This window comes from Neolamprologus brichardi, chromosome 6 (genome assembly GCF_056152115.1).
Source record: "Neolamprologus brichardi isolate AB-2024 chromosome 6, ASM5615211v1, whole genome shotgun sequence".
NCBI classification, from domain to species: Eukaryota; Metazoa; Chordata; class Actinopteri; order Cichliformes; family Cichlidae; genus Neolamprologus; species Neolamprologus brichardi.
Window position 1 is genome coordinate 8,131,250 of NC_142109.1, and position 13,847 is coordinate 8,145,096.

The window sequence follows — 13,847 nt, forward strand, 5'->3', positions numbered from 1 at the left end:
TGCACCTTTAAGACTGGATAAAACAGTCAGATGATCAATTAGTCGTTCAGTCATTCATTTTAAAACAATTAATGATTCACCCATGAATCTAGCTTCTCCAATATTATTGTTGGTCACTCTAGAAAAAAATGACGAACCTGATTAAAGTCTCCTTCACAGCTGCCTAAGATATTTTACGAGCTTTGCTGAGTTTGCTTTTGGACAAAAAACACAAAATTATTAATGTGTAAAACTGTGGTTATCATGCTTATCTGGAAGAATTCTGGATACAGATGTAAACACATCACACATGCATTTAAAACTAATTATAAAACTTCACTCAGTTATAAATAGAAGTCATGTTGAACTAGCAGGTTAGTTCCTGACCCTGTAATATGTGCACGCATACACAGAGTGAATTTGCTCCAGACGGCTTTCCTGCAGAATTCTACAAAGAATTCTGGACGATTCTAGCACCAGTTTTTTACAGAACGTTGTTAGAAATCAAAGAAAAGGGCAGACTTCCATCAAATATGAATTCTGCAAACATTAATCTCCTGCTAAAACCAGGCAAAGACCCTGTATATCCCTCAAGCTATCGTCCAATATCCCTTATTAATGTAGACCTCAAAATAATCTGCAAAGCTCTCTCGAAGAGACTAGAGAAAATAACCCCCCTCTTAATTCATCCTGACCAAACTGGTTTCATAAAAGGTAGGCACTCATCAACAAATACACGTAGATTACTTAATTTGATAGACTACTCATACAGTAAAAACCTTGAAACTACAATATTTTCCTTAGATGCAGAAAAAGCGTTTGACAGAGTTAACTGGAAATTTCTATTTGCAACTTTACACAAATTTGGTTTTGGATCTTCTTTCATCAACTGGTTAAAAATATTATATAATTCCCCAACAGCTTGTGTCAGAACAAATGACCAGACATCCTCCAGCTTATGTCTCCTGAGGGGCACCAGGCAGGGATGCCCACTCTCCCCTTCACTGTTTGCAATTTTTATCGAACCACTAGCAGCAGCAATTAGACAGAATTCAGCAATTAAGGGCATAAAATGCAAGAACGTGGAACATAAAATCAGCCTTTATGCTGATGATGTGTTACTCTTTCTCCAAAATTCACAAACCAATATCTCTGGGGTGATTGAATTGATAAACTCTTTTGCAAGAATATCAGATTACTCAATTAACTGGTCAAAATCTACAGTCCTTCCTATTAATTGCTGCTTCCATAATTCCTCTTCTACTCCACTGCAATCGGGAAATATAAAATATTTAGGTATTAATATTTCTCCCAAGCTTGCAGATCTAACTAAATTAAACCATACCCCACTTTTAAAGAAAGTAGAAGGTGATCTGGCTAGATGGAAATGTCTACCCATATCACTCATGGGAAGGGTTGCTGCTATAAAAATGATGGTATTACCAAAAATAAATTATTTATTCTCAATGATCCCAACTAAACCGCCGCAAGATTGGTTCAGATCTCTAGATTCATATATGTCCAAATTCCTTTGGAAAAATAAGCCCCCACGTATAAGCTTAAAAACACTACAAAAGACCAAGGATAAAGGAGGATTAGAACTACCTAACTTTCAGCACTACTTCTTAGCCAACAGGCTTCAGTTTATCTCAGGATGGCTAAAACATACCCTTTTAGATGAACCTTGGCTAGATGTAGAACAAGCACTTTGCAATAATCTAGAGATTTCAGATCTACCATTTATCAGCTCAAACATCCAACGACATGAATGCTTCAAAAGCATCAACATCAGCTCTTCTCTGACAGCATGGTGGGAGTTTCTGAAGTTGACAGAGTCTTCATTAATCCCATGCAAACGTACACCTATCTGGAACAACCCTGACATATTACAAAACAATAATATGATAAACTTTTCAGATTGGAATGGTAAAGGAATCAAATATGTAGAACATATACTAGAAGGAACAGAATTTATTTCATTTGACAGACTAGTTACACAATATGGGATCAACAAGAAAAGATTTTTAGAATATCAACAAATTAAATCCATAATAAAAAAGAAATTTAAACCGGGTCAAGTTGAACTACAAACACCACCAAGTGTGGTTCAATTTTTTACTCTTAAAACCCCCAAATTACTATCCAAAATATACAGAATGCTTTCTAAAACAGATGAATCAATATCACTTCCTATTGCAAAATGGGAAGCGGATTTATCAGTTAACTTAGACCAAAACTTCTGGTCTCAGATTTGCTTAAAAACCTTTCATCTAATCAAAAATCCCAGTCTTCAATTAATTCAATACAAAATACTACATAGAGTGCACTATACAGGTCATCGGATGTTCAAGATGGGCTTTGCATCTACCAACAACTGCTCACACTGCCAAACCAATTCACCGGACAATTATATCCATGCTCTTTGGTTCTGTCCACCAGTTCAGAAGTTTTGGCGCGAGATATGTGAAGACTTATCAAAGTGTCTGAAATGTAACATTCCAACTTCCCCCTTAGTGTGTTTGTTGGGCAGCTTAGATAATGTCACTTCAGAAAAGAATATAGCCCATATGGTTTTCACTGCCCTATGCATAGCCAAGAAAACAGTCCTCATGAACTGGAAAAATAAAAACAATCTTAATTCTAACCAATATAGAAATTATCTATTAGATTACATTAGTCTTGATACAGCCTCTGCCACCACATCAGATCAATCGCTCTGGGCTCCTCTGATCAGCTCCATCACCTAGTGGGGGTGGGGGGTCATATTTTGGTCTCGCCTTCACTGTTGTGATTGGTGTGGGGGTAGGGTCAGGCTTAGGGCGTCGGGGGGTTCCCCGGGAGCATCTTCCTTGGGGGGCTCAACCCGGGGTAGCGGTCATGGCCAATTGGGGGCTCTGTTGGCTCTTAGGTGACGGTTTCCTCGTGGCTACGTGCAGCAGGGCTAGGGGAGGGTCTGTGCTGACGGACGGGGGTTACTGACCTGGTAGCCTGGCTGCCCCTAGGTGGGTCCGGGACGGGCGTGAGGTTCTGGGGGCGCTCCGGCTCTGGCCTGGGGCCCTGGCCGGGCCTCGGGGGCCTGGGTCCTGGTTGGTGTGTTGCCGGGGTTGTGGGCCGGTGGGTATATGGGGCCCACCACTGGCGCGGGGTGCCGCCGGTGCGCCGAGCCACCTGGGGGGCTCTTCAACTGGTGGGGGGGGGGGGGGGGGGTTGTCACATCTTGCAGGAGCTTTCCTCTCTCAGGAACTCTCTCTGCAAGAGGGGGAGATACAGGAGAGGTGGAGGAAGATCTCAGCCTGGGCGTCTATTGTCTTATGTAGTCTGGAAGATGAGTGGATGATGGGATGGGTGCAGTTTTCTCTGTGGTGGGGTTGGGTGGACTGCCCCGGGCTCTGTGGGGCCGGGCGGCGCCGCTGCACTGGGCCCCGGTTCGGATGGGCCTGGGCCCCCCTTCCCTGGCGGGTCGCGGAGTATGGGGGTGCCTACTGGGGTCAGCGGGGGAGCTGGCCCCAGGGAGGGGTCACTTGCCCCTCCCTTCCTTCCCTCCCCATCTCCAGCTGCCTCCCTCTTCCCGCTCCACCACAACCACCCACACATGCAGGGCCTTGGAGTAGGGGTGTGTCACCAGGGTGCAGAGGAGGTAACCCCCCCCTCTGTCCCCTTCTGGCTGCCTCTGCCTCAATTTTATCCCGCAACTTAGACATTCACATTACTCACACTCTCATTACACATACATATAGGATCTTGGGGGTGGGCACGCTACACGGAATCCCAATTACCATCAGGGTGTACACCTCACCCCTGGCGTCGTTGCCCACCTCTCAATTTTAAATACACGTAGACATTGAGGGCTAGCAGGAGGGACTATGCGCTTACCTGCTGCTCTCTGGCAGGTAGCTCCATGCCCTCCTGGGTTTTAAATGCACCTTAGAACACACATACATCAACACTACAATGAGCGGGTGGAGGGAGGTTAGGAGTCTTCTCTCACCCTCGTTCTCTGCGGTCTGCTGGAGCAGGGGGGCTAGGAGGAGGAGTTGGCCGTCCGACTGGGGTCCGGAATGTGGGGCCTCCCTGCTGCTGCGGAGTCGGGGCGGTCTGCTTCTCCCCACCGCAGGGAAAAAGGGTAACACAACCTGGGTCTGGGTGCAGTTCCCCCCTCCAGGGGCAAGGGTACCTAGACCCGGTTCGTAGAGTACGCTTGGGGAGTGTGATTGTGTGTACAGCGTCTCTTTATGTATGTCTCCACGTTGGTTAAGTGTGGAGTAAGTGCATATGAGAGCATGAGGGTGGGTCTGAGAGTCGGCGCTGTCACTTGGTGTTCGCTCGCTCTGTGGTATAGTATCACTTCCTGTTCCTGCTCAAACACAGTGGTGTTTCTGAGTAGCTTATTTGCTTAGCAGTTTAATTAACAACTTCTAAATACATTCTTTTTTTCACAGTATAATCTTCACGTGCTTCATCCGAAGCACACTTTCTGTGTACTCACTACCTAATTTATAGCCAAAGTATTCACTCACTGTCACTCACTGTCTCTGTACTGTTTCGCTAGCTTAGCTCGTAGCCGACCCGTTAGCACCATGGCTACTTCACCTGTCCCTTCTGCACTTTCTTGCTCATTGTGTCAGATGTTTAGTTACTCCTCGGCCTCCTTTAGCGGTAATGATATCTGTAACAAATGTAGCATATTTGCAGCTCTGGAGGCCAGGATTACTGATCTGGAGACTCGGCTTCGCACCTTGCACTCACCCTTAGCTAGCCAGGCCCCTGTAGCTGGTGCAGCCGAAGATAGCGTAGGCCCCGCTAGCTGTTCCCCGGCAGACCCCAAGCAGCTGGGGAAAGGCTGGGTAACGGTGAGGAGGAAGCGTAGTCCTAAACAGAAGCCCCAGGTACACCACCAACCCGTTCATGTGTCTAACCGTTTTTCCCCACTCGGTGACACACCCGCTGGGGGTCAAACTCTGGTAATTGGTGATTCTGTTCTCAGACATGTGAAGCTAGAGACACCGGCAACCATAGTCAATTGTCTTCCAGGGGCCAGAGCAGGCGACATTGAAGGAAATTTAAAACTGCTGGCTAAGGGTAAACGTAAATTCAATAAAATCATAATTCACGTCGGCAGTAATGACACCCGGTTACGCCAATCGGAGGTCACTAAAATCAATATTGAATCGGTGTGCAACTTTGCCAAAACAATGTCGGACTCTGTAGTTTTCTCTGGTCCCCTCCCCAATCAGACCAGGAGTGACATGTTTAGCCGCATGTTCTCCTTAAATTGCTGGCTGTCTGAGTGGTGTCCCAGAAACGATGTGGGCTTCATAGATAATTGGCAAACCTTCTGGAGGAAACCTGGTCTTGTTAGGAGAGATGGCATCCATCCCACTTTGGATGGAGCAGCTCTCATTTCTAGAAATATGGACAAATTTATTAAACCCCTCAAAACATGACTATCCAGAGTTGGGACCAGGAAGCAGAGTTGCAGTCTTACACGCCTCTCTGCAGCTTCTCTCCTCCTGCTACCCCCCCAAAAACCCATCTCCATAGAGACTGTGTCTGCTTCCAAAAAGACAAAAAACAAACTAAAAACCAGCAACAAACAACTTAAACATTTACAAAGAAAGAACAATACAGTATCCACATCTGAACCAAAGAGTAAAACAGTGAAATGTGGATTATTAAATATTAGGTCTCTCTCTTCCAAGTCTCTGTTAGTACATGACTTAATAAATGATCAACAAATTGATTTACTCTGCCTTACAGAAACCTGGTTGCAGCAGGATGATTATGTTAGCTTAAATGAATCAACACCCCCGAGTCATTCTAACTACCAGAAATCTCGAAGCACAGGTCGAGGGGGCGGTGTGGCAGCAATTTTTCACACCAGTCTATTAATTAATGAAAGACCAAGACAGACTTTTAATTCATTTGAAAGCCTGATGCTTAACATTATCCACCCCAGCTGTGAAACTCAGAAACCAGTCTTACTTGTTATCATCTATCGTCCACCTGGGCCTTACACAGAGTTTCTGTCTGATTTCTCAGACTTTATATCTGATTTAGTTCTGAGCTCAGATAAAATAATTATTGTGGGTGATTTTAACATCCATGTAGATGCTAAAAATGACAGCCTCAACATGGCATTTAATCTGTTGTTAGACTCAATTGGTTTCTCTCAAAATGTAAAAGAACCCACCCACCACTTTAATCACACTCTAGATCTGGTTTTAACATATGGCATAGAAACTGAACATTTAACAGTGTTTCCTGAAAACCCTCTCCTGTCTGATCATTTCTTGATAACATTTACATTTACAATAATTGATTACGCAGCAGTGGAGAGTGGACTTTATCAAAGTAGATGTCTTTCTGAAAGCGCTGTAACTAAGTTTAAGAATATAATCCAGCCACTGTTATCATCGTCAATGCCCTGTACCAACACAGAGCAGAGCAGCTATCTGAACGCTACCCCAACAGAGGTCGATTATCTTGTTAATAATTTCACCTCCTCACTACGTACGACTCTGGATACTGTAGCTCCAGTGAAAACTAAGGTCTCTAATCAGAAGTACATGACCCCGTGGTATAATTCTCAAACACGTACCCTCAAGCAGACGACTCGTAATCTGGAGAGGAAATGGCGTGTCACAAATTTAGAGGATCATCATTTAGCCTGGAGAAATAGTTTGTTGCTTTATAAGAAAGCCCTCCGCAAAGCCAGAACAGCTTACTATTCGTCACTGATTGAAGAAAATAAGAACAACCCCAGGTTTCTCTTCAGCACTGTAGCCAGGCTGACAAAAAGCCAGAGCTCTTTTGAGCCAACCATCCCTTTAACGTTAACTAGTGATGACTTCATGAACTTCTTCACAAATAAAATTTTTATCATTAGAGAAAAAATTACCAATAATCATCCCACAGATGTAATATTATCTACAGCTACTTGTAGTTCCATTGATGTTAAGTTAGACTCTTTTTTTTCCAATCGATCTTTCTGAGTTAACGTCAATAATTACTTCCTCCAAACCATCAACGTGTCTTTTAGACCCCATTCCTACAAAACTGCTCAAAGAAGTTCTGCCATTGATTAATTCTTCGATCTTATATATGATCAACCTATCTCTAATAATCGGCTATGTACCACAGGCCTTCAAGGTGGCTGCAGTTAAACCTTTACTCAAAAAGCCATCTCTAGACCCAGCAGTCTTAGCTAATTATAGGCCAATCTCCAACCTTCCTTTCATATCAAAAATCCTTGAAAGAGTAGTTGTCAAACAGCTAACAGATCATCTGCAGAGGAATGGTTTATTTGAAGAGTTTCAGTCGGGTTTCAGAGCTCATCACAGCACAGAAACAGCTTTAGTGAAGGTTACAAATGATCTTCTTATGGCCTCTGACAGTGGACTCATCTCTGTGCTTGTCCTTCTTGACCTTAGTGCAGCATTCGATACTGTTGACCATAATATTCTATTAGAGCGATTAGAACATGCTGTAGGTATTACAGGTATTGCACTGCAGTGGTTTGTATCATATCTATCTAATAGACTCCAATTTGTGCATGTAAATGGAGAGTCCTCTTCACACACTGAGGTTAATTATGGAGTTCCACAGGGTTCAGTGCTAGGACCAATTCTGTTTACATTATACATGCTTCCCCTAGGCAGCATCATTAGAAGACATAGCATACATTTTCACTGCTATGCAGATGACACCCAGCTCTATCTGTCCATGAAGCCAGATAACACACACCAATTAGTTAAACTGCAGGAATGTCTTAAAGACATAAAGACTTGGATGGCCACTAACTTTCTGCTTCTCAACTCAGATAAAACTGAGGTCATTGTACTCGGCGCTGAAAAGCTTAGAAATTTGGTATCTAACCAGATTCTTACTCTGGATGGCATTACCTTGGCCTCCAGTAACACTGTGAGGAACCTTGGAGTCATTTTTGACCAGGATATGTCCTTCAACGCACATATTAAACAAATATGTAAGACTGCGTTCTTCCATTTGCGCAACATCTCTAAAATTAGAAATATCCTGTCTCAGAGTGACGCTGAAAAACTAGTTCATGCATTTATTACTTCCAGGCTGGACTACTGCAATTCATTATTATCAGGATGTCCAAAAAACTCACTGAAAAGCCTTCAGTTAATCCAAAATGCTGCAGCAAGAGTACTGACAGGGACTAGAAAGAGAGAGCATATTTCTCCTGTTTTGGCTTCCCTTCATTGGCTTCCTGTTAAATCCAGAATTGAATTCAAAATCCTGCTCCTCACATACAAGGTCTTAAATAATCAGGCCCCATCTTATCTTAATGACCTTGTAGTACCATATCACCCTATTAGAGCACTTCGCTCTCGCTCTGCAGGCCTACTTGTTGTTCCTAGAGTATTTAAAAGTAGAATGGGAGGGAGAGCCTTCAGTTTTCAGGCCCCTCTTCTGTGGAACCAGCTTCCAGTTTGGATTCGGGAGACAGACACTATCTCTACTTTTAAGATTAGGCTTAAAACTTTCCTTTTTGCTAAAGCATATAGTTAGGGCTGGACCAGGTGACCCTGAATCCTCCCTTAGTTATGCTGCAATAGATGTAGGCTGCCGGGGGATTCCCATGATGCATTGAGTTTTTCCTTTCCAGTCACCTTTCTCACTCATTATGTATTAACAGACCTCTCTGTATTGAATCGTATCTGTTATTAATCTCTGTCTCTCTTCCACAGCATGTCTTTATCCTGTCTTCCTTCTCTCACCCCAACCGGTCGCAGCAGATGGCCGCCCCTCCCTGAGCCTGGTTCTGCCGGAGGTTTCTTCCTGTTAAAAGGGAGTTTTTCCTTCCCACTGTCGCCAAAGTGCTTGCTCATAGGGGGTCATATGATTGTTGGGCTTTTCTCTGTATCTATGAAGCGCCTTGAGGCGACATTTGTTGTGATTTGGCGCTATATAAATAAAATTGAATTGAATTGAATTGAATTTAATGGATGTTTGTATCTGTGTGTGCCTGTATGTCTGTGTCCATATGTCAGGTTGGGTATCAGACGCCACCTCTCTGAGGACAGCTCAGGCCCTCCAAGGTTTGGAGGCCTATCTCCCCCCACCACTTCCCCTGCCGGGGGCGGACTCCCTCAGACATCGGTGCGTTGGTGGTTCTTTGTGTCCGGGGGTGGGCGTCCGGGTACACACCGGCTCACTCCTTGGCGGCTGCTTATCGGGGCCTGGAGCCTGGGGCTCGCTTGGGCCACTTCGGAGGTGGGGTGCCCCCGGCCTCTCGGCCTGGGGCTCGGTCACTCAGGCACAGCTGGCTGCCGGCGGAGCTCACGGGCACGTCGCTGCAACCCCCCCTGGCTTCTGCTCCGTGGCTGCTGGGTGACCCCTCATCTGGGACTCTCCTCAGCTCTTTCTGGGACAGTGGCACGGCTGCCCCTCTGTTGGTCTTCCTTGGTCTCTTGTGTTCTGGGGGCCTCTGGATGTCTGGAGTTTTGATCTCCTCCATACCTGCTTCATGCCCTGGAGGACGGGGCAGTGGCCCCCCACACCCTCTAGCAGATCATTACATGAGGGAACCTTTTAAGAAAACAAGCGCGTCCATGCTCACAGGTGTACACACGGGTGATCACACACACAAACTACACCCTTTTTGGCTCCTACCTCAATGCACACTGTGCTGTCGATCTTACGTGCTGCACAATAATGTTTAATATTTAGTATTTACTGTCATATTCCCATATATCATTGTGATGTTGTTTATTGTATTACTCTCGTTTTCTTCTGCTTGTTTTCTTTTTTCTTTCTCAACAGGTGATCCAGGTGATCGATATATGTATTTTTTTTTTTGTTTTTTTTTTGTTTTTTTTTTTTTTTTGCTTATTCTGTTGGTTTTTGTTTTTTGCCCTTCTCCCCCGTCCCTCTTCTCAACTGTTTTTCTTTCCCTCTTTCTTTCTCCCTTTTCTTTCCCCCAGTCAAGTCTGTCCCGTATTCAGCAAGTGAAAATAAAATAAAGAATAAAAGGTGAATCAAATGGACCATTACGGCAAAGCTGGGATGGTCAATTTGGTAAAGAAAATCCGTTGGGCATCTTTCTTCGCCTTTAGACAATAATTCTGATGGCAGAAGAGCCAAACGGGACAGGCAAAAAAGAAAAAGGGGAAAAGGAAAAAAAAAAAGAAAAAAAAAAAAAAAAAAAAGAGTGAATTTGCTCAGTTGTCACTGAGAGTACAGAAGGAGTCAGCATCTCAGACGACACCTCGACGGACAATTAATCAAATAACAATCTGCTAAAGCGACAGAATGGCCCCTGCAGTGTTCTGACACATTAGGGTCAAAAGGATGATGTTTAATTGATACACAGAAACATACTGTAGGTGAACATTCACATACAACTCAAAGTCATGAAACTGGGACAGCGGCTCTTTGAGTTTCTTGAAAAGACGCTCACAGGAGACATCCAACCATGATAAGCTGCTATCCTGGTTACTGGCTTTTGTCCAAAGGAAAAACTTGTTGTTAAATACCTTAATGTGACACGACATCTCTTAAATATGCTTCGTTGTAAAGGTCTAGAAGTGAGACACTTTTACAGCAGGTTCGAGGTGTCCATGGCTCAGTTTCAAAATGTCCCACTGACTTTCAACAGTCGCACAGGAAGTGATGTATTTTATATCCACAGTCGACCACAGTGCAGGGCGGATTTAGTGAACTACTGCATAGTGGTGCTGGGGTCCTGCCAACGCGCATGACTCACAGCTCAAAACTTCATTCTTATTTTCCAGGTGTTTTTGAAAGTCACTGTGTTGTGGGGAGAAAAAAAGATACTGCCAAACTAACACCAGAAGTACGACTCACTTGTTTTTTAACAGTGAATCAATTTGATTATGCATCTTGACTATTTTATTCAAGAGTTCAAGAATTTTTGCCCTTCGTTTAAACTTTTGGAACTTTTGAAGCAAAAAACAAAACAAAAAAGCACTGAAATAATTTTGTAGAATCTGGATAAAGCAGGGGTGCTTTCTAACAACACACACAGATTATAAAACTCTCTGCTGATACTTAGTGAAAATATCATTGTGGCTGATAGCAGTCAAGTCTTTCTTCTTTTCTTTTCATATCATGCATTTCCAGTTTTGTTCCAAAGAAACAAAGAAATCTTTATAAGTCATACACCTTCATATCAATCTTCATAAATCTCCTCGTGTGTAAGAAAACAACTGAACTGTTTGTCACTCTAAATCTTCGTCACTCTGTCTTTAAACATTTGGCCGGTGAACAATTGATACAAGAGATAAATATTAGCCACTCGTGTGAGTGAATAATGATGCAACGCAATCAGTAAATGATATCAGTCAACAAAGCAAATATATATATATATATATGAGCATAATCCTACCAAAGTCACTTTTGAATAATAGATGGAGTTACTCTAAACTTTTAGTTGAGGTTCACTTGCGCAGCACAGTGCAAACTGCTGTCTACGTGGTAGCTGTAGTTGTGACCGCATTAGGGAAAGTGATATGTTTAAGTCTGCATAGATTACAAATCAGAGTGGATTTAGTTTGTTTGGTATTGAATATTGATTTTTGCTAAAAGCACCCATGTGAACTGATTGTGTTTTAGTAGATCTATAAACTGATCACGCACGGTGTAATCAAAGCTTTAATGTCATGAATAAATCATTTTACCTCTAATAATCAAACCTTGGTTTGAAAAAGCATGTTGGGAAATTAGGATCATCAAAGTCTTAGTGCGAGGGCATCTAAGAAGAGGCTGAGGCGGACTGATGATCGCTGCAAATAATACATGCAAATCATACAGAGAGGGTGTAAGAATACTTTATGTTGCATTTTATTGATTTGTCCATCTAAAGGTAATAATCTTCCTTTTAGCGCTGCGTGCAGTGGAAATGAGCTTTGAAAACAATTACTGTGTGCTTCACTAATGTCGCATCTTTGAAGCATCCAGCAGAAATGAGACACGTTCTCGTTTATTAGATTTGTTTTATTTCCACCCAAAGAACGCCAGCCCGGTGCTTGCTTGCCAGCCGGTGTAGGAAATGTCTCTTTAGCTGCAGAAATCTCCGCTACATTTACCAGCTAATCGATAACTTTGTCATTAATCTGGTGCTGCATGAGAAGGTAGGTGTGCCGCGGGCTTTTCAGAGCCTCTCTCCTGGAAGCAGATGCTGATACATCTGGGCGCAGTTCTGATGGGAGCAGAGGGAGTGAAAGAAATGAGTGTAGTTGAAAAGCTAAAACACGGCGCTGGAGGGAACTAAATGTAATGTTGACATCAGGACACAGGCGATAATGCCCTGTGGGCTCATTCTGATCATTTTTTATTGCCTGCTGTAAATCTTCCAAGTCAGGTAATCTTCAGATTTTGAAGAATCCTTTAGTAAAAACACACAGAGAGTGGCTTTGATATGCTGATTAAGTTTTCTGTCATATAACTCACCCTTTTTATTCCATCAATAATAATATGGTGATTCATCATTCAATACTTAAGTCCCTCGCGGGGATGCTTTAATACAGTAGGTCAGCGGTCAGCTGCCTCAATAACCCAGCAGAAGCAGGAGATTTAATATGCAATTCACAGAAGCTCCTGCGTGGTCTGTTGTGCAGTCCTGTATGATTTTACTTACCCCACATGCCCACAGAGGCAGACACAAGCATGGATTTATGCAAATGAATGAGGTGTATTTCCCTCTGTTTCTTCCTTTGCCCCCCCACCCAGCCCCATCTGCCCCCCCACCCAGCCCCATCTGCCCCTAATTCCTAATTACTCAATCATGCAGGATGAGGGTCACAAGGCTCAGGTTCACTATAATGCCAGCCATCACCTGCAGCCATGTAGCGGTAGGTCACTGGATTTATATATAGTTTCCATATCCATTAATGCAACACAAAACATAAGCCAGAGGACACCCAACTGTGTGTTTAATGTGCACGACTTTTAACAGAAGCTCTGATATTTTTTCTTCTTCTCTTTTTAGACCACAGTACATGTTGTAGTGGTGATATGTGGTTTCAGCATTCATAGCGGTTTCAAGTTGTTTAGCTATTTATCTGCACCCACGTGTGTGTCTGTTTCTGTATGTGTGTGTGTGTGTGTGTGTGCCTGCACTAAAGAGGCAGTTAATCTGACCATGTCTGCTGGCAGGACATCAGGTTGCCCCGTAGTGCATGTAGGCAAACAGCCAACCTCAAATAACATTGAACTGTTCAGTCTGGTAGGCTTCTGTCACTTCGCCTCCAGCTGCAGAGACCTGATGCTTCCAGCAGCGGCAGCTGGAGTGCAGATAGAAAAAGGCAGTAATGTGAAATCCTATCACTCCAAAACAAACTACAGTATATCTCTAACGCTATTCTGCATGGCTTTCCTATTCTTCTAAAGAACTGCAGGCTGGATTTCATATAGTTTCGTGAAGAACTTTCCCGGTTTGGGTTTGATAGTGCAGCACTTATACAGCTACAGTATGTCGCCCTCCAAATGGGAAAGCATCTAATCTAAATGACTGTCTGCGGCGCTTGAAGTGCCAAGCAACCCTCTCTCTCTCTCTCTCTCTCGCTCTCCTGGCTACCGGAACAGCTGGCTGGTGGACGCTTTAGTTCAGAGAAGAAGCGACGGATCGAGGCACATAGCTATAGAAACAGAGGGAGAGCAGAGGAAAGAGAGAGAGAGAGAGGGAGAGAGAGGTGGAATTCTAACGAATTAATCACCGTCTGTTCCCGTGAGTGTGTGTGTGTGTGTGAGAGAGAGAGCGTGAGAGTCAAAGGCAGTGAGAGAGAGAGAGAGAGAGAGAGAGAGAGAGAGAGAGAGAGAGAGAGAGAGAGAGAGGAGGGGGAGCGGAGCCTGACGCAGTGTGAGAGGCAGAAACTGAGAGG